This window comes from Spermophilus citellus (genome assembly GCF_964194105.1).
Source record: "Spermophilus citellus genome assembly, chromosome: X".
NCBI lineage: Eukaryota > Metazoa > Chordata > Mammalia > Rodentia > Sciuridae > Spermophilus > Spermophilus citellus.
In genome coordinates this window covers 104532453-104557418 of record NC_138190.1, presented here as the reverse complement: position 1 = coordinate 104557418, position 24966 = coordinate 104532453, and the positions used below count along the sequence as shown (strand labels likewise).

General features: G+C 34.0%; 1 protein-coding gene across 6 annotated transcripts in view; it reads right to left on the bottom strand.

Annotated features, from left to right (window-relative positions):
- The window catches only part of PWWP3B (PWWP domain containing 3B), a 34453-nt gene extending 23397 nt beyond the window's left edge, over positions 1–11056 (bottom strand). The window contains exons 1-6 of one of the 6 annotated variants that reach the window (XM_081276493.1): positions 10956–11056; positions 7921–8105; positions 6820–6891; positions 4060–5772; positions 3248–3352; positions 1246–1430 (exon numbers count right to left, since the gene is read on the bottom strand). The gene's annotated coding sequence lies outside the window, so the exon portion shown is untranslated. Of the gene's footprint in view, positions 1–1245; positions 1431–3247; positions 3353–4059; positions 5773–6819; positions 6892–7920; positions 8106–10863 lie in introns of all 6 variants that reach the window. The other 5 variants (XM_081276491.1, XM_081276488.1, XM_081276489.1 and 2 more) reach the window with 5 other exon arrangements.
- Positions 11057–24966: the final 13910 nt, after the last annotated feature.

The window sequence follows — 24966 nt, the reverse complement described above, 5'->3', positions numbered from 1 at the left end:
TCCTGTCAAAATGGCAATCATCAAGAATACAGAAAACAATAGATGTTGGCGAGGATGTGGTGAAAAAGGTACACTCATACAATGCTGGTGGGACTGCAAATTGGTGCAACCACTATGGAAAGTAGTATGGAGATTCCTCAGAAAACTGGGAATGGAACCACCATTTGACCCAGCTATCCCACTCCTCAGTTTATACTCAAAGAACTTAAAATCAGCATACTGCATTAATGCAACCATGTCAATGTTTATAGCAGCTCAATTCACAATAGCTCAACTATGGAACCATCCTAGGTGTCCCTCAATAGATGAATGGATAAAGAAAATGTGGTATGTATACTCAATGGAATATTACTCAGCTTTAAAGAAGAATGAAATTATGACATTCGCCAGTAAATGGATGGAGTTGGAGAATATCATGCTAAGTGAAATAAGCAAATCTCACAAAACCAAAGGCCGAATATTTCCTCTAATATGCAGATGCTAATTCACAATAAGATGGAGGGGGGCACTAAAGAATAGCCTTACCTTAGATTAGGTAGAAGGAAGTGATGGGAGGGGAAGGTAGGGGATATGGGGATAGGACATTATTTATGTATATATGTGACTACATGATCAATATGATTCTGCAATATGTATACTCAGAAAAATAAGAAATTATATCCCATCTATGTATGATATATAAAAGTACATAAATGCATTTGACTCTCATGTATAATTAAAATAAATTTTAAAATTAATTTAAAAAGGAAAAGAATAATTAAAAAGAAAGAAAGTATGTTGTACTTCACATTCAAGCCTGGAAAATACCCAAATTCAAAATTCAAAGTACGGATTCTACTGAATATCAATGGATTTTGCACTGTTCTAATAGGGGGTGGGGTGGTTTGTATGTGGTTGTGTGTGTGTGTGTTCCATAGGATTTTCTGTATACAAGATGATGTTATGTCTGAATAGAGATAATTTACTTCTTTCTCTTCCAATCTGGGCACTGTACCAATACCACACTCTTTCATTGTTACAGCTTCACTATAGGTCCTACTATCTGATAAAGTTAGTTTTCTACCCTTGCTCCTTATAAAGGTGAAAAATTATAAGTTGAAGCATTGCAAGCTGAGGACCAGCATTAGAATGTGTAGTTTTACCTTAGAATGTTATGGCACTAAACCAGAAACAAAGTACATTTTATTCCATATTCTCAATATATTTTTAATATAAAAACTTTTATAAAATGGGGAATAGTCTTACTCTCTGTCACAAGGATTGTGGTGGGTCTGGCACTGTGATCCAGCTGTCTTGATTCTCACTCCAACTGCTTGTCCAGCACAGTCTTCACCCTGCTGGGTATTTCTTTGGTTGTACTGCCTTTATGGGGCTCAACTGGTATCACATGCAGATTCTCAGGTCCTATGCAACCCTGATATTAACCTCAGCTGTACAACAGAAAGAGAGTGAATTAAGGCAATAAAATGGAGAAAGTATAAGGAAATTTCCCTAACAAAAACACTAGCAGGTATATTATTCTGAAACACAGGGATGAAGTGAAATCCTATTCCTGATGTAGATGTTATATCTATTTTTCTCTCATATTCTTATAATATGAAATGCTCTCAGTGACACAGTTATGTTATGCTGAAATCATCTCCCTTTGGAAAATAATGAGGTGAAGACAGAAGAGAAGGAAAATAACATCTGCCTTATGTATATTTTGGCCAGACTTTATGAAGCAGCATTTTTTGGTTATTGTTTTCTGTTTGAATCCTTGGGTTGCGGCTTTATCTCTTAGACACACACACATTTTTCAATGTAATTTCAATCATACTCTACATGCTTATAGTCCACTAATACAAAATATGTTTCATTACTCTGTTGGCTCACTTTCATAAAAACAGTTGTCTGGAGAAAATTTAGGCTATCTGATAAGCGCCATCTTGTGACCAAAACCAGAACTATCACTAACACATACTTGTGGGAGAGGGGTGGGAATTATATCCCGCTAGCCAGCAGATTTCTCAGGCTTCTAGAATATACTATGTTCAAACTTAGAGCTTTATTATTCACTACACAAAAACAGAATCCAAATATCTTCACCTGCAATGGTCTTATTTTTTTTAAAAAAGAAACACTGAATGCTTACTGAAAATGAGAAAAATATAAAAATTATACTTTGAGAAAGAACACTATTATTTCTTGTATATCTTTCCAGAGTTTTCATTACATATGTACATTAATGCATATCATTTCAAGCCAGTTTTTTTACCCTGCTTAAGCTCACAGTTTGAACATTTTTCCATATTAGTAAGTATTCTCAACATGATTCTTCAGTGAATCAGTTCAAATGCAATTCTCCCCTCCCAACTTTGAAGCATTTTATCTCAATCTTTTTTTATGGTTATTGTTGGAAAATGTCTAAATATATATTAAAAATCATTTAAAAACAGAGATAGTAAAGCTTGTTATATCTCCTCAACTACACAAATAACTCCATAAGTTAGTTGCTTGTCTATGCACACTCACATGAACACTGCATTTTCCGTGTGTGTGTGTGTGTGTGTGTGTGTGTGTGTGTGTATAGTATCAGGAATTTAACCCAGGGACATTTAACCACTGACCCACATCCCCAGCTCTTTTTAAAATTTTGAAACAGGGTCTTGTTAAGTTGCTGAAGCTGGCTTTAGAACTTGCCATCTTTCTGCCTCAGCCTCGGAGCTATGCCTTATATATTTTTTTTCTGATTTGCTTATGCATACTTTATTGACTTAGTTTTTTCTCCTTAAACAACATTCAATGCTGCTTTCCATTTTGAAATTTAATTTGTTTCGCTTAATACTACTTCACAGACATCTTTTCTTCTTCCTTTTTTTTTGGGGGGGGGGTTGAACTCAGGGGCACCTGACCACTGAAACACATCCCCAGCCCTATTCTGTACTTTATTTAGAGGCATTTAGAGACAGGGTTTCACTGAGTTGCGTAGTGCCTCGCTTTTGTTGATGCTGGCTTTGAACTTGTGCTCCTCCTGCCTCATCCTCTGGAGCTGCTGGGATTATAGGAGTGCCATACCATGCCTGGCCACAGACATCTTCTAGAATCACTGAGTTCATACGTTTATTTTTTGTCTATATAATGTACCATTCAATGGAAGTATCATGCTACATAGTAACTTTTAAAACTGCTAATAGAAATAAACCAAATCCTCTTTCAATCTCACTTTTAAACTTAGATGATATAAGAAAAAATGATTCTTGTTGACCACAGCTATACCTGTGGCCTGAAAGGATGATTTGCAGTGAGGACACAGGCAGGACTTGAAACAGCAACCAGGATACCTATTTGACCAGGTCCAGGAAAAATTCCACTAATGGCAAAAAAAAGGGGGGGAGTCAGAAAGGAGAACATATCTGGGTACCTGTGAATATTTATGTGTCTGACACATAATGTGTATGTTGTTTCAGCAAAATTTTGTTCTTCTAATTATAAAAATGATCATAGAAAAAAGCAATTCTAAAAAATGCTGAAACAAATTAAAATACATTTTTAAAAACTTAGCAATCTGAACATTGAGAGATGCTGTTAACACTAGAGCCTAGTCCCCCCAATAAAAATGCAGATTTTTACAAGTGTTATCACTCAAAAGCACATCTGAATCCCTTTCCATGTATATGTACATTTATCTTTGTGTTTGTATATGTCATTCATTTTCAATGTTTACATTTTTCTATCAGTTATTTTTGGGTAGAATATTAATGTTTAAAAATGTAATAAAATGTATAACAAAGACAGAAACATGAAATTCCATGTAAAAAATTAACATGTACAGTATGCCTCACTGAAGTCTTAATTTTAGAAGCTGTAATCTGATCACCTATTCCCACACTGTGGACTTTAAAAATATCGGGAGAAACAAAAATTCCAGAGGATTAATTCTGTGCCAGTAACAGCAATTCGACCAAAACCATGTTTCATTCCCACCTCTCCCAGGCAACAATCTCTCTTTTTTTTTTCACCTTAACACCAAGGCCCGAGAAATTCCCAGAAAATAACTAGCTTAAAGACAGCCATTACCTTGAAGCTTCTTGTCAGCTGCAGCCTCCTGAAATGCAGCCCCTCCCCCAAGACTGGCCAGGCACAGCTCACTTCCCAGCTGCTTGGAGAAGGCTCCACCCCCTCCTGTGATGGGGAAAGCAAGGGGCCTTTCCCTCAATTAGAGGGAAGAGAATCGCCAAGTTAAACTGAAATTCACTTAAAGGGAAAAATGTTCATTTTGAAAGCACTTGAAAGCGGAATGGCAACACGTGTCTCTGTAATTTACATTCAAACCACAAGGGTGGGTGATTTCCTTTAAAAAAAGTAGAAATGTCTTTAGCATATAATAAAGACCTAGCAAAGAATATGTTTTGTGTATTATCTGATTAGTTTGGCACCTAATTTCTACAAATGATTTTAAGACCCAGCTGGTCAAGCTCCATTTATAAGACCCACTAGGTCCTTATTTCTGATTGCAGTAAATTAACACATTATTTTGTGGAGAATTAATTCTCTACAAATTCTTTTTGTACTGGGCTATGCTACTTCTCTTTTTTATTCAGGTCTTCCTATTTATCTTTCAGAAAATTTCATAGATTTTACAACTATAATGAATTCTAGATATAAATAATCAACCAGAAGTCCTTAATGAGGTATATATCTGAACATAACTGAATTTTTTTTAAAAAAATGCTAGGGTAAAACACAATAAAACAATGTTGAAAACAGAATAGCTTTCTAAGACTGTTTTCAATGCAAAAATATCACTATCCTAAAGCAGTTTTTACATATTACTAAGAAATAAATAGCAAAGAAAATGGGCAAAGAACAATATTTTGAGGGAATAATTCTGTTTACTTTTTTGTGAGCAAGATAATCCAATGCAACCACAGGTATCTCTGTCCTTCTTGCGTAGTTACAAGTCTGCAAGCTGTTTGATTAGATGTGCTTAAATTACAGGTTTATAAAGCCCAACTGATTTTTATAATAGTCAATGCCCTGCAACTTTTCCCTTGTACTAAAACTGGCATTTGTCTTCCATTTACAATTCCATTTACTTTATATCAATTTGTTCAGTAGAGAAAAGGAGATGCTGTTTATTATGGCTTCTCAAAATTCAAAATAAAAATTAAAACTGACCAATATATAAAAGGTATTCACTTTCCCTAATAAAGAGATGTAAATGTAAATAGACCTTAAGTAGACCTGAGATGTCATTTTTCTGCCTAGTTTGACTGAAAAGAAGCAAAGAAATGACACAGTGAACAGTCAGCAAGAAAATGGGACGCTTTCACACTCATGCCCAAGATAACAAATCTGGGAAGAAGGCAAGATAAAATCAGAGCCAAAGTCTGACCCCCAAACATGAGGATGTTCACTTTCTTCACCAGTAGTCACCATCTCCTGGGCCTGGAATTCTGTCTCTTCAGCAAAATCAAAGATTATGTTATTTACTTTGAGATTGTGAGGAAAATGGTGAATATAACCCCAGAGTGAGTGCGGCTTAATTTAATGTTCCTGCTGGGTAACACATGGTGAACTATGACCATCTTCAGTAACTTACCATAGTCATTCATGAACTCTTTCCATCTCTTACATTCTCACACAAACTTAAAAATATTTTGGTGGACTATGCTTCTGCAGTGAGTATATCTACATGACAGCACTCACTTGGCCTTAGAACAGTCATGACATGTCTTTTTCTCTGTTGCTTGGTCTTGGCAATAACTTCCTTTTTAGATATGCCTATTCCTGGACAAGCAATGAAAATCATTTTTCATGCAATAAAGTGCCCATTTCATTTCACCCTTATTAACAATTGGCAATTCTTTGTTCCTGTGCTTTGTTGTTTATAATTACCGATTCAATATGGGAAACTGTGTTTCTTTTTTTTTTTTTATTGGATGTTCACAACTTTACAAAGCTCATGACAAATCATATTTCATAAATTAGAATCAGTTGGGTTATGAACTCCCATTTTTTCCCAAATACAGATTGCAGAATCACATCGGTTACACATCACATTTTTACATACTGCCATAATAGTGACTGTTGTATTCTGCTACTTTTCCTATTGTTTCCATCATCTTTTGCTGAGCTTTTCCACAAAATCCTTGAGATTAAGACAAAAATTAAGATTTTTATTCCTTTAACTTTAAGGTTATTTCCTAGGAAATGCTAAAACTTACACACTGATGATTCTGAGGCTTAGGTCTCTTAAGAAAATGCTTGCTAAATTTCAAAACATAAATTCTAAAATTTTCAAACAACCCCATCCATGATCACAGTGAACAGATAAATGTATCTCCTGCCACATTCTACCAATTCAATTTAGAGAAACGGTTGTATTATGACATAAAAAAAAAACCTATTTGCACTGGGGACTCTAAAGAAAGAAGAAGCCATCATTTTTCCAGAGTTCTGTAACAGAAGGGTCAGGCTGGGACAACATTATTCTATAACCACTCTAAAAGGGACATCGAGGGTTCTTTAAACAGTCAGGCAAGAAGTCAGACAGTTGTGGATTTGAAACCTTTATTAGCGCTGTAGAAAGAAAACTTCTAAATCCCTGACAACTATTTAGGTGGTCATATTTACATTCTATTACAAAGATGCATGGACACAAAGATTCATAGGTAATGTGCATCTCTGATATTAACCTAGGTTATGGAAATATCAAATATTAAACTACATTTATGATATAGTAATAAAAAACTGTAGATACCTGGTTTTCTAGAAAGCAGTGTTTTTTGAAGACATCTTACTTAAGAGCCTTTAGAGTAAGTAAATGGTTCTTACTTGCTGTAGCCTTTTTATTATTCTCCTGAAACTTCACAATAGCTTGAATGAGGTGTTTTCAGTGAATGATAACTGGATTAGATTAAAACATGGCAGGGGGGAAAAAAGATGAGATAAAATGTTTACTTGGCTATGCATAAAGAAGGCTGACCAACAATGGGGAATAGAGATAAGATACAAGTCAGAACAATACATTGAATTGACAAAAGAGTTTTGAGACATACTTTGGGGGCCAGAAACAAAAACAGTTAAGCACTACACAACACAAACCCATACCCTATGTTTATTTTTTCTCTTGTATAAGAAGAAGAGAATGTGTATAGGAGAGTCTTTGGCAATTAGGAATGTTATTTGTGTGCCTGGGATATCAGATCCTTTTGGATCTCTCTGAGTTACCATAAGTAATGCTGGATTTTAATGTTTTGCAAGCTGCTACTGCTTCCCGTTTTTCCAAGGCAACCAGACAGTGGTATTCAATACCAACAACGTCAATAAAAGCATGACCTGACCTTAGGAGTCAGAGTTTTATGATGGTTTCTGGGAAATAATTAAATGTGTTAAACCATTGCAAATGTTATTCTAGAGAGTACACAGATATCTAGGGAAGGTCATAAGACTTTAAGAAGTCTTAGGAAATCTCTGTAACTACATTATCTAGTACTTGGTGATGACAATCTAGTATAGTTGTTAAGGTTCTGAGAGTAAGCCATGGGCTGGAACCTCAAGTAGACACCTCAAAAGCCTCTTGCATGATTTCTTCATAGTGGTTTAATACATTCTCAAAATGAGAAGTTATAACTTTTAATTAAAAACACTGTGGATGCAGAATGGGGAGCCAAATGAATTATACCTCAAATTCTCAATCAAGCATAATTTAAATATAAAATGATATTTCAAATTTAAGATGCTATGACTGTGGGTTGGGAGTATAGCTCAGTGGTAGAGCACTTGCTAATATGTGCAAGGCCCAGTGTTGGATTCCCAGCTCCACACATACACAAAAAAGATGCTACAACTGCAAAGCAGGAAGCAAAATAAATTATCCTTCATGATCTCAAAATGTTTTCATTGCACTGTTTTATGAAATGGGAAGAGACTTACCCTCTGTCACCTGGATCCTAGTTGGTCTGGTCCTGTGATCCAGCTGCCTGATTTTCACTCTAACTGCTTACACAGCAGAGCTTTTACCCTGCTGGGCACTTTGGTTGCCCTGATGCTTTTCTGGGGCTTAACTGGATTCACAGGCAGATTGTTCAAGTTGTGTACACCTCTGGTATTAACCTAGACTGTCCAAAAGAAAGACAGTAAACAATAAATGGGAAAAGCATAAGAAGGGAAAAGCATAAGAAAATTTGCTTACCAAAACTCTAACAGGTAGTCATTATGAAACACAGAATCTCTGATGTAGATGTCATGTTTATTTTCCTTTGTGCTGTTTGAGTGTGTGAAATTCTTTCTGTTACACATTTATTATTAAATTCATGCTAAAGTCATCTCCCTCAGGAAAATTAGGAGGTGGATACATGACAGAAGGGAAGTAAAAACTTCTTTGTGTCTACTATGAGCAAAATGCTGTGTAGCTACTTTTAATATATTATGTGTGATTCCTCACATCAGTCCTTGTGTGGAGGTTTTTCTAGTATACACAAATAACTTTCAACAGATTTTCAATCACACTCTACATACTGTCTCAAAGTAGGCTAAAACAAAATATGCTTCACAGCTTTGTTTATCCATTCCATAAAAATGGTTGCCTGGAGAAAGTTTAGGAAACCAGGCAAGCGCCATCTTGTGGCCAGAACAAGAACTGCAGACTCTTAGGTCCTTAGAAAGGGAACTATAGTCATCTAGACAGTAGCCTTCTCTGGCTTCTGGAATTTTTCATTCAGCTTAAGAAGTTGTGTGCATGTGTTATACAAAAATAGGATCATAACGTCATAATTTTAGTATCTATCATTGTGATATCTCTTGTGCACATTGCATATCTTCCATCTTTTGAATTTCCAAAGACAAATGCAAATCCCTATAAAATGGTTAAAATATGTATGGAAACTCTCTATATAATTTCTATATTTTTCCTACAAATACTTATAAATGTTTATGGTTTTTGAAACCAGAACTTGTATTCCTTCAATAATATATCTGGTCATCTTCAATATCAATAGCTATTTTAGGGGATGGGGATGTGGCTCAAGCGGTAGCACGCTCCTCTGGCATGCGTGGGGCCCGGGTTCGATCCTCAGCACCACATACAAACAAAGATGTTGTGTCCGCCGAATACTAAAAAATAAATATTAAAAATTCTCTCTCACTCTCTCTCTCAAAAAAATAGCTATTTTATTATCTTTTTATGAATTACTTTACAATAATTTTCTATATTTCTAAAATATTATCTCATTTTCTCATTATGCAAATAATTCCAGATTTTTTTTTAAAATTTAGTTTTATTTTTTAGTTTTTGATAGTCCTTTATTTATATGTGGTGCTGAGAATCAAACCCAGTGCCTCACACGTGACAGGCAAGTACACTGCCTCTGAGCCACAGCCGCAACTCCTCAAGCTTGTTTTTTAAAAATGAAGAAATAAGCCTAAAGTGTTCTGTCTCTCCAACTCCACTTATATTTACAATTTAAAAAGTAGCATTATATTTCCAGATTTCGCTTGCATACACTGTATGTATTCTTTTTTGAAAAAGGTGGGATTGTATGATGCAGGCCATTCTGCAATTTGCTTTTAAAAAATATACACTGGATACCTTTTCTTCATTGAATTTAGATATAGTTCTTTCTTTTTATGGGTAAGTAGTATTAAACATTAAGGGTTTACTATCCTACATCACTATTCCACAGTACACTTTAAAATTTTTCTTAATTCTCAATAGTATATAGATGAATAGCTTCTGCTTGAATGAATAGTCTAACATTTAAATTGTAACAACAGAACAACAACCAGGTAACTAGCCTTCTCAGATCCACAGAAAAACCAAACTTCAGTTAAACACAGTGGAATGTGTGTGGGTATTTCTTCAGGTATTTTAACATAATTTATTATTTCCCTTTCAGCTCCATTGATATACACAGAGAGTCTGGAAGTTCATAAAATTTAAATAAGAAAATACACTTCTTCAGAACTCCAGTCCCTGCATTATACACTACTTATATTTTAACTTAATCCCTTTGATTTTTTTCCTTCATCACACACATATACAAATATTCAAGGTTCTTTATTCAATTACAAATTTTAACATCTTTTCATTTTTTAAAATAAATTTATACCATTTTGGAGAAGGTAGCCCCCCCCCCAAGACTTTAAATCCTCACTGCAGTTTTTTTTATGCTGATACAGATACTACACATTTAGTGAAATAGTGAAGGAGAAAATTTATTGTTTCCCCCCTTGATAGCCTTTATTACTAGACATCCTTTATTACTAAATATAATTTGCTTTATTGTATTCAGATATATGAATTACTTATGGTCTCTCAGGTATGTTTTGTATTACCATACAAATAGGAACATACCATTCTCTCCATAGGTAGAGATGTAGACAAAGATCACCTTTTGCACATCATTAAACAAAACACTCTTAAAATACTGTGTATCCACTGAACAAATAACCGAACTCCCAATTCTCTCAGGTACTTGAAACTGCGCAATTATACGTTACTTCAGGTCACTATACAAACTCTGACAAAACAATGATTTGCTTGAAACACAATCAACACGATCAAAGACATATAAAAAACAAAACATCCCTAACAAACAACTTCATTTTCATTTAGGATTATCATAACTGTTTTTTTTTTTTTTTTCAAAATAAGGAAAATTGATTTCCCAAGTTTTGTTTCATCGTTTATTCTAGCCAGTACCGGTTTTTAATTGAAACAAAATGCCTTCTTCAAAAGTTAGGTTTGGCAACCGCATGAAAAAAAATTTTCCCCCCGCAGGTGTAATCTGATCACTACCTCCCCCACTGTGGACTTCTAAAATATTTTAAGGAATACAAAATCCAGATATTAATTCCCTCACAGAAATAACGACTCACACGAGGTAGTGATTCCCTTACAGAATCAACGACTCACACAAAAACCGACTCTCCTTTCCCATTACGCCACATCAACACTCTTCTCTTTTCACCTTTACACCAAATCTTCTAGAAGTCTCTGAAAATAACCAGCTTTTACGACAGCCGTTACCTCCAAGCTCCTTCTCTTCAACGGAAGCCTGCGAAGCCTGTATGTAACTCGGCTCCTCCCCCATGACTGGCCAGGCTCCGCTTGCTTCCAAGCCTCTAGAAGAGGCTCCGCCCCCTCCCTGTGATGGGAAAAGCGGGAGGTCGTTCATTCAGAGTGGGGAGAGTCATTAAGTCAAACCAAAACACAGCTAAAAGAAAGAAATGTTGTTTAAAAGGAACTTTAAAGTGCAATCACAAGATATGTCTGTTCAGTATCAATTCAGACCCCCTACAGCGAGTGATTTCCTTGGGGGAGGGGGAGAGATTGCATGTCTCTTACTTATATTTTACAGAAGCCATTAAAATATTCCTAACGTTTTTTGTGACCCTTTCGCCCTTTATTTTTGGTAAATGTAAGATCTATTGGTTAAACTACCCACCAAAGGATGCTAAGGATCTTGGGATTTTAGTGAATTAATACTTATTTTAGGTACAATAGATTCTTTACACTTTTTAATTTGAGCCTGGGACACAGTATATCTTTTTGTTGAAGTTTTTAAAAAACAATTCCCTTGGTCATTTCTAAAGAAAAACCCTCAAAGGCTGATTATACTGAATCCTAAAAACATTATATGTATCTGTAAGACCATAATAAGCCAAAGTAAAAAATCAATAAATATGGAACTCCTTTTCAATGCAAATGATTGGATACAGTAAAAATATCACTGAGCTAGTTGCTTCATTTCAATAAGAAAGAAATTCACAGAATAGGGAAGAAAGTGGCAAAAAGTCTGGGAAGAAAGGGGAGAAAGTCTGCAGTGACTCAAGCACACAATTCCTAACTTTCTTCCTTATTCTTGTGCAACTTTAAGATTCTCGGCTACTACACTAGAGAGAGGTTTCTTCATTAATGAATTATTTTGCTTAAATGTGGAGTTCTGTTACTCTCATTTCACTCCCACAATAAGATATATCCTGAAATTTCCCTTCCTCTCTTAACCCATTATGTCCTGTCATCACATTTATGGAACACCTATAAAACTTAAATTGAACAACAAATATACCATTTAGGGTAACTTTAAAATAGTTAGGATTTGGAGTACTGTACTTCTGAGAAAAGTAATAGATGAATGATTTCTGATAATATTCATTAATATTACAAATTACATGTTGATAATAAATTATATATGAAGCTCTAGATTATTTTCAGCCTATTTTAACATACTTGTGTCAGTGTCATTGCAATATTCACAGAGTTGAGAACTTGAAACTTAATGGATTCATAAAGCCAATATTTGGTTTGTTTTATTCCAACTTGTTCGTCATTTTTTGATCACTGTACAATTTTATGTTCCCACTAAATTACCTCAAAATGTTCATCATTTTTGATCACTGAACAATTTTATGTTCCCACTAAATTACCTCAAAATGTGATAACAAAAACAATGAATAGAAATAAATCATTTGACAAGAAAAGTTTAATTAGCTCTAAGTTGTGTGAAATAGTGGTCAGTTCCTCCTGAGGCTCTTTTAACATACAAAGCATTTTGATTCTCCCAGATGAAAGAGCCTCAGGAGGAACTGACCACTATTTCACACAACTTTCGTTAGAGCTAATAAAAAAGAAAAAAAAAGAAAGTCTATTTATTTTTCTCCTCTCGTATTGTCTACTATAATTTATTTCCCCCATCTTATTGAAGTGTAATACACAAAAGTTTATATATTCAAGATGTACAATCTGATGATTTGTTATATGTATAGAATTTGAAGTGATTATCACAAGGCAATGAACATATCCATGACCTTACATAGTTCCTGTTGTGTGTGTGTGGTATGGTAATAATACTAAGATCTATAGTCTGCGGAGTTCTGTTAGTCTGATTTCACTCTCACAATAAGTTCTATCCTGCAATTTTCCTTCCTCTCTTAACAAATTTCAAATATATACTATATTATTATTAAAAACATCCACCATATTGTATATTAACCTTCCAGAATTAATTCATCTTATAACTGAAAGTTTGTACCCTTTGACCAAAAAACTCCCTGTTTTCCTCAACCTTGATTCCTGGTAACACCATTCTACTCCATTTTAGTGACTTTAAGTTTTTTAGACCTCGCATATAAGTGAGGACATGTAATATTTACCTTTCTGTGTTTGGCTTATTTTACTTAGCATGATATTCACATCATCTGTATTGATGAAAATGGCAAGATTTCCTTCTTCTTTAAGGCTTAATAATATTCCATTATACATATATCACTTTTACTGTATTCATTCATCATGGATGGACACTTAGATTCCTTAAATTTCTTGACTATTTGAATAGCACTGCAGTAAACCTGTGAGTACAGATGTCTCTTCAGCATACTGATTTCATTATCTATGGATATATATACCCAGTAGTGGGATTTCCCAATTATATATTAGTTTTGTTTTTAATTTTTTTGAGGAAACTCATGAAAGAGATGTACCAATTTATATTCACATCAACTATGAATAATGGTTCCCTTTTCTCCACATCCTTGTCAAAACTTTTTACCATTTGTATTTTAGATAATAGCCATCCTAACAGGTATGAAATGATACGTTTCTTTAAATATGTTTTTTAGTTGTAGATGGATACAATATCTTTATTTGTTTACTTTTATGTGGTGCTGAGGATTGAACCCAGTGCCTCATGCATACAAGGCAAGTGTTCTACCACTGAGCCACAACGCTGGCCCTGAGATGATAAGGTGGTTTTGACTTACTTTATGTTTACCTGATGATTACTGATATCAAGCACCTTTGTCCATTTATATATTGTGTAACTTGTTTGATTTTTTTACTATTTAATTTTATGAATACCTATATATTTGGGGTATTGATATTTCATCAAATATATAGCTTGCAAATATTTCCTCCTACGGTTGTCTTTTCATCTGATTGATCATTTCCTTTGCTGTGCAAAAACTCTTTAGTTTCATATAGTCCCACTTGTTCATTCTTATGACTTATAAGTTCCCTCAAGAACTTTGATATAATTTTAAAAAATGAAAGCTTCTCAATACTGAAATTCTATGAAACATTTTGTATTCACAGCAATCTCTACAAGATTGTCAAAGTAGTTCTTCTCATGTGTATCAAGGACATAAGACTAGGGATGATTGTTTATTAAAACATAGTCTTCAAGAACAGAGAACTTAAATCAACAAGACTTTCAGAAATGTTGCTATTTAGAACAAAAAGATTCTTCTCTGATGTGTTTCTTTTTATTATTGTTATTATTTTTATTTTCTTTGCTATTTAAAAACTACTTTAAAAGCAGCAAACATAAACATGTCAAAATATAAAATATTGACAATGCAAATGTTGATAAAGATGAAGAGCATTTGGAAGGTTTATAAAATGGTGATAAGATTGTAAATTGATACTAATATTTCAGGAAATGTTTTGATCTTATTGCCTAAAGCTGAACATTATGGAGGACAAAGAGAACCATTTAGAGGTTTAATTAGAAGAGCAGCATGTCTAAATTGACAGTAGAGAAATACTTCCCAGAGAAGGCTATGAATACTTCAGGGCATATATAAGACCATCCAGTGTACATAGGAAGTCAATGTTCTAAATTCTTTGTTTTTCATTTTGATTTATTTTATAAAAATCTGCTTAAACACGTTCTTAAATGCACACAATAAAGTATTCGTACTATGACACATTATACATGTTGGAACAATCAAACAATTGGGGTGAATATCAATATTTTTCAAGTCATGGTAGTTAATATGTGGCAAAGTAAGATTTACAACCCACATGGCTCTCCCACTTCTCCATGATTTGCATGGTTTGGCATTATCGTCTTATAAAAAAGAATAATTAGTCTAAATGTACTAAATTTCCTATTGCTCAGAGAAGCTAACATTACTCCCATTAAATATTTAAGATAATAATGAGAAATTGAATTAGAATAAGCCATGTTTTTACAAAAGGATTGGTCCTTGCAGTTTAGAACAAGCTACAGAATATGTGGACATACAGTTACTCTATTTGGACTGCAGTAATAATAAAAAACAATAATTGAAATTTTTAAAATATCAACCTAAATTTAATTTTTATGTTCTGTATTTGAATTTGATATATTGAAAATAATGGATATACCTCAGAATTTGACATATTGAAAATAATGGATATACATATTGAAAATAATGGATATAACTGAGAGGTATAGTGCTTGCCTCACATTCACAGGACCCTGGGTTCCATCCCCAGCACCACACACACACACACAATTTATGTTTGAATGCCTGAAAAATTCCTAAGAAAATCTGAATCTGTGAAGACAAAGTATCAAGCATATCAAGTTTTGGCACAAAAATCTTTGTTTAAATTCTTACTTAAACATGAAATTATTTATTTTTTAAAGATAAAAATAAAATTATAAAATAAATATTGTATGTGTATTATATTCTAATGTTAAGAGGTTAACTATATTTAGTTTCAATTAAACCTTTCTCATATGTGTTTATGTATGTCCATATATTTATGTGGTTCTGTATATGTCAATACAATATACAATGTGATGTTAATTTAAATAGTAGTTTAGGAGCAATAAAAATAGTTAAATAATTAAACTGAAAAATAATCTTAGAATATGCAACAAACTGAAAAGATTCTTCTCAGCAAAAGGAAACAATCAATTACATGAAGAGAGAGCTTACAGAAGGGGAGAAAATCTTTACCACATGCTCAGATAGAGCACTCATCTCTAGGATATATAAAAAACTGAAATAATCCAATCAATAAATGGGCTAAGGAACTGAACAGACACTTCACAGAAGAAGAAATACAATGAATCAACAAACATGAAAAAAAGTTCATCATCTTGAGCAGCTGGAGAAATGCAAATAAAAACTACTCTAAGATTTCATCTCACTCCAGTGAGAATGGCAATTATCAAGAATACAAACAATAGTAAGTTTTGGTGAGAATGTGGGAAGAAAGGTACACTTATACATTGTTGGTAGGACTGCAAATTGGTGCAACCACTATGGAAAGCAGTATAGAGATTCCTTAGAAAACTTGGAATGGAATCACCATTTGAGCCAGCCATCCCACTTCTTGGTTTATAACCAAAGGACTTAAAATCAGCATATTACAGTGACTCAGCCACATCAATGTTTATAATAGCTTAATTCACAATAGCTAAACTATGGAACCAAACTAGATGCCCTTCAACAAATGAATGGATAAAGAAAACGTGGTACATATACACAATGGAATATTACTCAGCCTTAAAGAAGAATGAAATTAGGGCATCTGCAAGTAAATGGATAGAACTGGAGGATATTATGCTAAGTGAAATAAGCCAATAACAAAAAATTAAAGGCCTAACATTTTCTCTGAAAAGGGGATGCTGATTCATAGTGTGGGGAGGGTAGGGAAGAATGAGGAACTTTGGATTGTGCAGAGGGAAGTAAGCGAGGGGTGGGTTAGGGTTAGGGTTAGGGTTAGGGGTGGGTTAGGGTTATCGGAATGAGAAGGTGTGCTCCATTTGTGTACAATGTGTCATGTACAACTAATTAGAACAAATTAAGATATTTTTACAAAATTGGAAAGAATAAAATTAAGTTTAAAAAGGTAACTTGTATTCTTTATGTTGCTATTAGATTCTTCATTTTAACAAAAGTTGCAATTTTTATTTGTTGTACTTCATTCTGTTGAGTTTGTTTTAAATATTGCATTGTCTCTACAAGTAATTAAGTATCCACGGATATAACTGTTCCTTGCTATAAGGAGCCTATTTTCTAATTTTATTGGAGCAGTCAGTTTTCCCTGATAGCCTCTTTTATTTTCTTCCCCCAAATCTGACCCTAAATTTAGAATAATAAAACCATCAAGGTATCTTGTACACTGAAATTATTTTTGGCAGCTTTCAGATGGCTAGAAAATAATAGAAAAAGCATGCTCCCTCACATTATAAAAGGAAGAATGGAAACTAAGCATATTTAATGTGCACCATATTTTATGATGCAGTCCGCAATACTGGAAGAACTATTATTTTTCAGATACATGTTGTGGAAAATGGTCAAATCAAAAAAGAGAAAATAGAGCTCTCCTACATTAATTTTGTATAGCTAACTGGATATTGATATAAAGATATTTCAGTATGTCTTGTGTGGTGTCACAAACTTGTAATTCCAACTAGAGAGGCTGAGGGAGGAGGACCACAAGTTCAAAGCCAGCCTCAGCAACTTAGCGAAACCCTATCTCAAAATAAAAAATAATTTTTTAAAAGGGGTTGGAAACATAGCTTACTGGTATATCACCCCTGGGCATGTATGTTTGTGTGTGTGTGTGTGTGTGTGTGTGTGTGTGTGTGTGTGTGTTTCAATGACTGTATCTTTTTAGAATAGTTAAAAGCATGCTATTATTCATGTGTGCAGGAAGGTACAATAACATAAATTTATGTACAAGATTTCATTTTGGGTTATTGTTTATGATAATTGTGAGCCACACTTTATGGGAATATTTTGAAAGCCTAGAGATTTGGCAATCAAATTCATAAAGTTTTCTTATACTTGCTTATAACAATTGTTGTCTAAGCCCTTAACAAAAGGTCATGTTGGGCCCATGTGTTTATGTGTATACCCATCAGGGAAGTCAGTGCTCCTCCATTCTGATATATTTAATTATTTTACTAAGTTAACCCATGCCCATTTACTTTGCATCCCTCACCCCATATAAGCTTAATGTCACCTGTCATCACTGACAGGTCAGGGTGTAGGCTTCATGGAAGAAAGTCATAAGAAACTCAGTCTTAGAGCCTCAGAGAAACAGATTGAACACAGGATCTGAGATTCAAAATTTCCCTGGCCATTTCAGTCCAGAATCAGAGAACTTCAAGAATTCAACTGTTAATCTCAAGACAAATTGAACAAGAATTGGTTACATGTGACTAAAGGAGACTGAATGAAAGGAATGAGAAAAATCTGATTGTGATTGTTTACATTGGTATGTTTAAGGTATTGTGCATAGCATTCTTTATTTTGACAATTTTATGCCATGAAGCTTTTCTCTTTAACCATTTACCCTCCAATTCTTCTTCCTCTTCCTTTTTAAACGCTAACTCTCAAAATCACAGAGTAAAAGGAATATATTGCCTTTGACATAGTTTAAAATTTAAGTGATCCCCCTCAAATTCACAAGAAGAATATTATGGTGTAGTTCATGTCATCACATTTTAATATTAAGATGCAACAGTGCAAATTCTTCAGATATTACTTGTGTTACCGCACATCAGAATCCAAAGCCCCACAAAGTTTCCTATGTTTGCATTAAGAAATTTTAATGTAAAAAGACTATAAATATGAATTTTAAGGGGAATAAAAACTCAGATGATGACTCTACTTATGTAGGACACTACTCATTAGGCCTAATGCTTAAAATTTATATATTACCAGGGAAGTATATGATAAGATAGTTGTTTTATATATTCAATACAACAGGCAATCTGATGAATATTAATTTATTCCCCAGATCTTCCATAATCTTAAATAAGTTCCCTTTCTACCATGTGCTTCAGTTTCCTCATATGTAAAATGTATGAATTATAACACCTACTATTAGAATGAACAGAAGTAACCTAAGCAATGTAGTAGCTCACTTGAAATCAAATTTGTAACTAATCCTAACAAAAATATCAAATATAAAGGTACAACTCTCAATCAAAATTGATAAGCCTACCACAAAGAAAAAGAAATACACTTGATAACAATGCCTAAAAAGACCTCCCAGCAAACCATCTAATACTTGCTCTAATTTTCAAAGAGTACCTGTTTTAAAAGTAGTAAACAATGCCTATTTTCTGCCAAGTCAGAGAATTTGGAAATTTGGTGGGAACCTCTCAAAGTGTGGGATTGCCCCACAGTAATTAGTATGCGAAATTGATGAAGGAGTATTTCTTAGTCTTTATTTTCTGGATTTGGAGAGTGTAAGATCATAAAATAGTAAAGAACACTTTTGGAGGAATAAGAACCACTTAAAATAGAGCTTTGGATTCTTTTCATAACTTTTCCATAAATATTATCAGGGTGTGCTAGTTTCACACCATGAAAAGGCTGCTAATGATAAATTAAGGAGGTGTGTGTATATTTAGCAGCACTTGATATACTTATGTAAATACATCAGCATATATAGGAAAAGGACACACAGCTTCCTGGACAACATTAAGATTGATTTACTGGATTGCGGTTGTAACTCAGTGGTAGAGCACTTGTCTGGCATGTGTAAAGCACTGGGTTTGATCCTCAGCATGACATAAAAATAAATAAATAAAATAAAGGTGTTGTGTCCATATACAACTAAATATATAAATATAAATATCAATATATAGATTGATTTACTTTGTGACTTTATTTGGAAACTTGTCCCAGATGTTAAGAATTAAGAAATAATTTGTGTAAATTAGTAAAAACCTTGCTGGTAATTGTGATTCTTATAATAGTTCATTTTAAAGTAAGCCCGTATATAAGTTTCCCTATATTTAAAATTTTTAAAAATATTCAATCAAATGATAAGTTAAAATGCAAATGAGTATTGTTATTTTAAGGAGGATACTAAAAACTATGGTCAAAGGAAAATAAACAACATGTAAACAAACTAAGAAATGGGCAAAGTATATATTTCTCATTTCATTTTTCACCTTGAAAAAATATTCACTAGCAATAATCTGGTTTTGGTTTTTGCTCTGCTTCCAGTCTCTATTGACTTTGTTTCATGCTTTCTCTGAGATGTTCCTATTACACATTATTTCTGGAGAATGAAAATTTTAATCTCAAGCAGACATATTCTTAACATTTGCTACTTAAATATGCTGGTTTTTTTTATCTTCTAGCTGATATCTAGCATGCACTGTACTGCCCTTATCTTCATTTTTAACAACTGGCAGGAACATTACAGGCTTAAGACTAGTGAAAGGAAACTTTCTTAATTACTATAAAAACCTACTTGTTTATGTAGGCATTCTTTGTCTCTAAATTTCTGATCATTCCATTTCAACATCCTTTCTGACCTGAGACACAAATGTTTTTGTTATTTTGTTGGTTTCCAGGCTGGTAAATTAATAACATCTGATACATGCTAGAGATAAAGCATGTTTAAAGCAAAATTTTATACAAAGTATGTAACAACCCCTAAGGCAAAGACCTTGAGCAATACTCCAAACTGGCTATAAACAAACAGTATGAAGATGAAAATGCATATTAACTGTATGTCAGCCATATTAACTGTATGTCAGCCTACTTTAAGTGCAAAAGCAAAAAATAATTCAGTGGAGTTGAACGCCTGGGCACTGAGAAAGGAAAAAAAATAATCATTGTGTCACTGCCAGGGTCAAAGGAGGCCAATAAATTTCTGTTTAAATGTATTGAAGCAGGAGAGTAGGCAAAAGTGCTCCCAGTAGAAAGAGATGAGCTCCCATAGAGAATCCACAAACTCATGATCCATAGGAATACAAGTGTGAGTTTGCTGCACTTGGGGATTTTGTGTTCCCAAGTCAATACTAAAACCTGCACACTGCCAATGGGTAATAATTCTATGAGTTAAACTGCTTAGAGTGATATTATACTAAGATTATTTTCAATGTAAATAAGGCTGCTGAAGACCTGACAATTGCATCACCACAGTGCATAGATAATTAACAAAACATCCTAATTCTTGCCATACTCAGATCAGAGGCGGGGCAAAACAGTTCTTCTTAGGATTAACAAGGAAAGAGCAGGTCTTATGTGATCAATCTTGGGAATTATAATGCAAAAAGTCATCTTATTCCCTTGGTGACTCATAAAAGAAAGGCCAGTCTGGATCAGAATTTTTCCTGTATCTACTCTTAGTAGAGGTCATGATAAATTCAAGTAAAGATGTATAGAAGACCATTCACAAGGCCCACTGTTTAGCTGTTATAAATCAGGGATGCATATGCCCAAGATGCTTACATATTTGATATTTTCAATATGACAGGCAATCTAGTAGATGTAAATGTATTTCCCAGATCTATCCTAGTTGAGTCATCTTAAGTAAGTTCCTTATCTTCTATATACTTCAGTTTCTTCATCTTTAATATGTGGCAAATCTTAATGTCTACCTGTAGAGTTGACAGAAGTAATCAAAACTATACTGTAGCTTACTTGAAATAAAATTCTGTGAATCTCCAAGAAGTTTCTGAAAATAAGTGTTAAGTAAGAAAAATGAGGACTACTACATATGAACCCATAAAAACAAAGTTACAATGATTAAAAGTTTTTACTACTAACCTACCTAATCATGTAGCAAGCAGTTAATGAAGACATAGCAAAAAAAGGGAGACAGGGAAAATGAAGCCCAAATGAACCGCAGAGTATTTGAAGATTACATTTGGATCATTGATAAACCAGAAATCTAGCCTGGATTCTCTATACTGTGAAAGAATTCTTAGGCCATTGATCTGTTTTTAATTTCTGATTCTCTATGAAAGCTGTGTTTTTAATAAGGTTTTTTGGTTTTGAATTACTAATTGCTGTCACCTTTGATGACATCACCTTTTCCTCCTAAAACTTTAAGGGGATTTGCACACTTGTTTTGAATGGACAGTTCTTAAAGATACTAGAGTATATTCAAGAGACAAAAGAAGAACCATCAAAGAAATGTCTTATGTTGAAGAAGGAATCCTGTCCATGAGAATACAGTAAAAATACAAACATAAAGAAAAAAGAGTGGGGATTTTACAAAGGAGATCACCTACATGGAATATACTTTAAAAATAAACTAAGAGTACTATCACATCATTTTATCACTAAGATATTCTTATTATTGTTAATTTATTCAAATTGGTAAGTATGTATATCGCACACACACACATACACACACACACACACTGTATTCGTATGTGTGTGAGCAACACTGATATTACAGAAGCCCGCATGTTCAAAGTCACCTACAGTATTGTCATTGGAGCCAAAGCCCATGAGTTCTCTGAGGCTATGGGAATAAAATCATACAAATGCTGTGCTACCAAGACTGCTAGAATTCCCATTACCTCTATTAGAGTGAAAGTCAGGAGCACCCTACTGCCTAGGCTGCCATGGCATCTGAGACTTACCACCACAGCAAGAACCTAGGAAACCACAATTTTACTAAGGAACCTATACCACTACTGAGGAGTCTACTCCTTACTGCTGTTGCCACTATTGTAGGAAGCACTGAGACAAAAGGAAAGCAAAGAATGAAGATAAAGAACAATAGCTTCTCTTTCTTTCACCTTCCAATATCCTATCAATGTCTCCTATTGAAATAATCTAATAAATATCAAGCTGGCAAAGGATTCAGGGAAAAGTAGTCTATGGGTTTCCTTTACTTATAATACTGAACTATGGGAAAGAAACTGAAAGCACCAGACATAAAAAAATATTGTAATGTCTTTATTGTCATTTTTTTCTAAAAAATAATTACGCATAGAAAATTTAAAAATACAGTAAGATGATTCTTAGATGATTCAATTTACAATGATGTGAAATTGATATTCATTGATTAAAACTCACTTTGAGCTTTGAATTTTAATCTTTCTGAAACAGTCCTCCCTTACAATGTTGGGCAACAGCAGCAAGCCATATCTCCCAATCAGCCATAGGATCACAAGGTAAACAACTCTACTGTGTACTGTGTTTCCAGCATTATTTTGGGTTTTGCTATAGAATCATGTCTACAAATGTCCCTCTGTGTACTCTGCTTCTGGTGAGAAGAATAAGGCAATTCACTCTTGAGATGAAATTCAAGGTAATTGCTCAGCATGAAGGCAGTAAGCCACTAATGTCCATTGCAAGCAAGGACCCTTGAATTGATTATCTCAACCATTCCAAAGGATAAACAGTGGATCAGACGTGCAATGAAATTGTCAGCATCAGTTAAATCCATGGTCATCAAAAGTAAAAGAGCTGGCTTAATCAATGACGTGGAAAAATTACTTGTCACATGGATGAAAACCAGATACATAAGTGTATACCTTTCATCCTGCTGATGATGTGGGATAAAGTAAAATGTCTTTCAATATGCCAAAAGAGTATGCCAATGATCCTATGCATACACGTATCATGTGTGGTTCCAGTGCTTCAAAAGGCATCGCAATTTTCAGAATTTTAAAGTCAGCAGTGAAGCTACAAATGCCAGTACTAAAGGAACTGAAGATTTTAAGGAAGAATTGTGAGTTAGAACTATTTATCAAAATTATTTAATGTTGATGAAAAGACAGTGTTCTGGAAGTGTTTGCCAGAGTGTACATATCTTAATCAAGACTGAAAATTTTAGGATAAAGGCATTCAAAGACCATATAACACTGGAGGTATTGTTGTTGTAGGATTTTAATTAAAATATTTTTGAGTCTACCCCTCAAAGAACTTGAGAGCATTTGATGATGTGAACTAGCATGCACTTCCTGTTTACTATTGCCACAACAAGAAAGTGTGCATGACATCAGTATTGATTAAAGATTGACTTTTTTATTTCTACATCTTATTGGAGCATTATGTTGTACATATTGATGGGATTTGTTGTTACATATTTGTACATGCCCCAAATATAACAATATAATTTGGCCAATAATACTTACCAGCAGTTCCTCCTCCATCCCTGTCTCCAACCCCTTGTTCCCTTTCTTATACTGATCTCCCTTTAAATTTTAGGAGTTACACCCCACCTTTGTTTTCCTTTCTCCTCTCTAGCTTCTGCATATGAGAGAAAACAAAGGACCCTTGACCTGAGTTTGACCTATTTTGCTTGACATGATGGTCTCTAGTTCCATATATTTTCTGCAAATGCCATAATTCAATTTTTCTTTATACCCTTTTATCAATAAGTCAAAGTAGGTTTTTTCCTCTCATGCAAATGCCTGAACAGTCAAAGATTTGAATTGATAAGTTTTATGTAAGTTAAAATCTTAGTTTGGTACTTGTAAATAGCACTAGGTAGGGTCTTACTCTTTGAGAATTAAGGCAGCAGATAGATTTAGAAAAATTATTTTAAATCAGTCAATTTACATGTAAAGACTGATTTTTGAACTGTTTTATTTCATAGGAAATAGAATATTCTAGGAAAAACAACATCCCATTCAAGATTCTTCTGAACTTGGTGCTTCAGGACATCCTCAGCATATCAGTGGCATGCATCCCAATGTAAAGGTTGTGTATTTGCAACCAAACACAACTGCAGTCATTCAACCAACCGACCTAGACACAATGGCTATGTCTAAAGTGTTCTATTTACATCAAACATTTCTGGAGGCTGTTGAGATAAATGAATCTACTCAAATCGTCTTAGATATTTGGGAAGGTTTTAACATTGTAAATGCTATCTGGAATTTTGCTGCAGCATGGGAAGAAGGCACACAGCAATCATGAATAGCATTTGGGAGAAAGTTTTAAAGAAGTGAACACATTTCAAGACTTTTAAAAAGATACTGCTGTTGATAAAATACTAAGTAAGTAAAAAGATATTAGTGCTTGGAATACATTTAGCATTTAACATCAGTGAAGAGGATATTCATGAGTTTATTAGCATTGAAGTTAAAAAGGTTTTCAATGAGTAGCTGATAAAACTGAAGGAAGAAAGAAGTACAGAATTGAGACAGAGGAAGTATAATTTACATAAAGAAAATTTACAGCAAAGAAACTGAAGGTGCCAGGCATGGTGGTGCATACCTGTAATCCATGTGACTTGGGAGGCTGAGGCAGGACGATTGCAAGTTCAAAGCCAGCTTCAGCAATTTAGTGAAGCCCTAAGCAACTTAGTGATATGCTGGCTCAAAAATAAAACATATAAAAAAGGAATGGAGATGTGGTTCATTGTATAAGTGACCCTGGGTTCAATCCCTCATACTGCCCCCCACCAAAAATGAAAGAAACTGGAAGAGACATTACTATCAGCAGTGGCATATAGATATTGGAAGACATGGACGTTCGTTATAA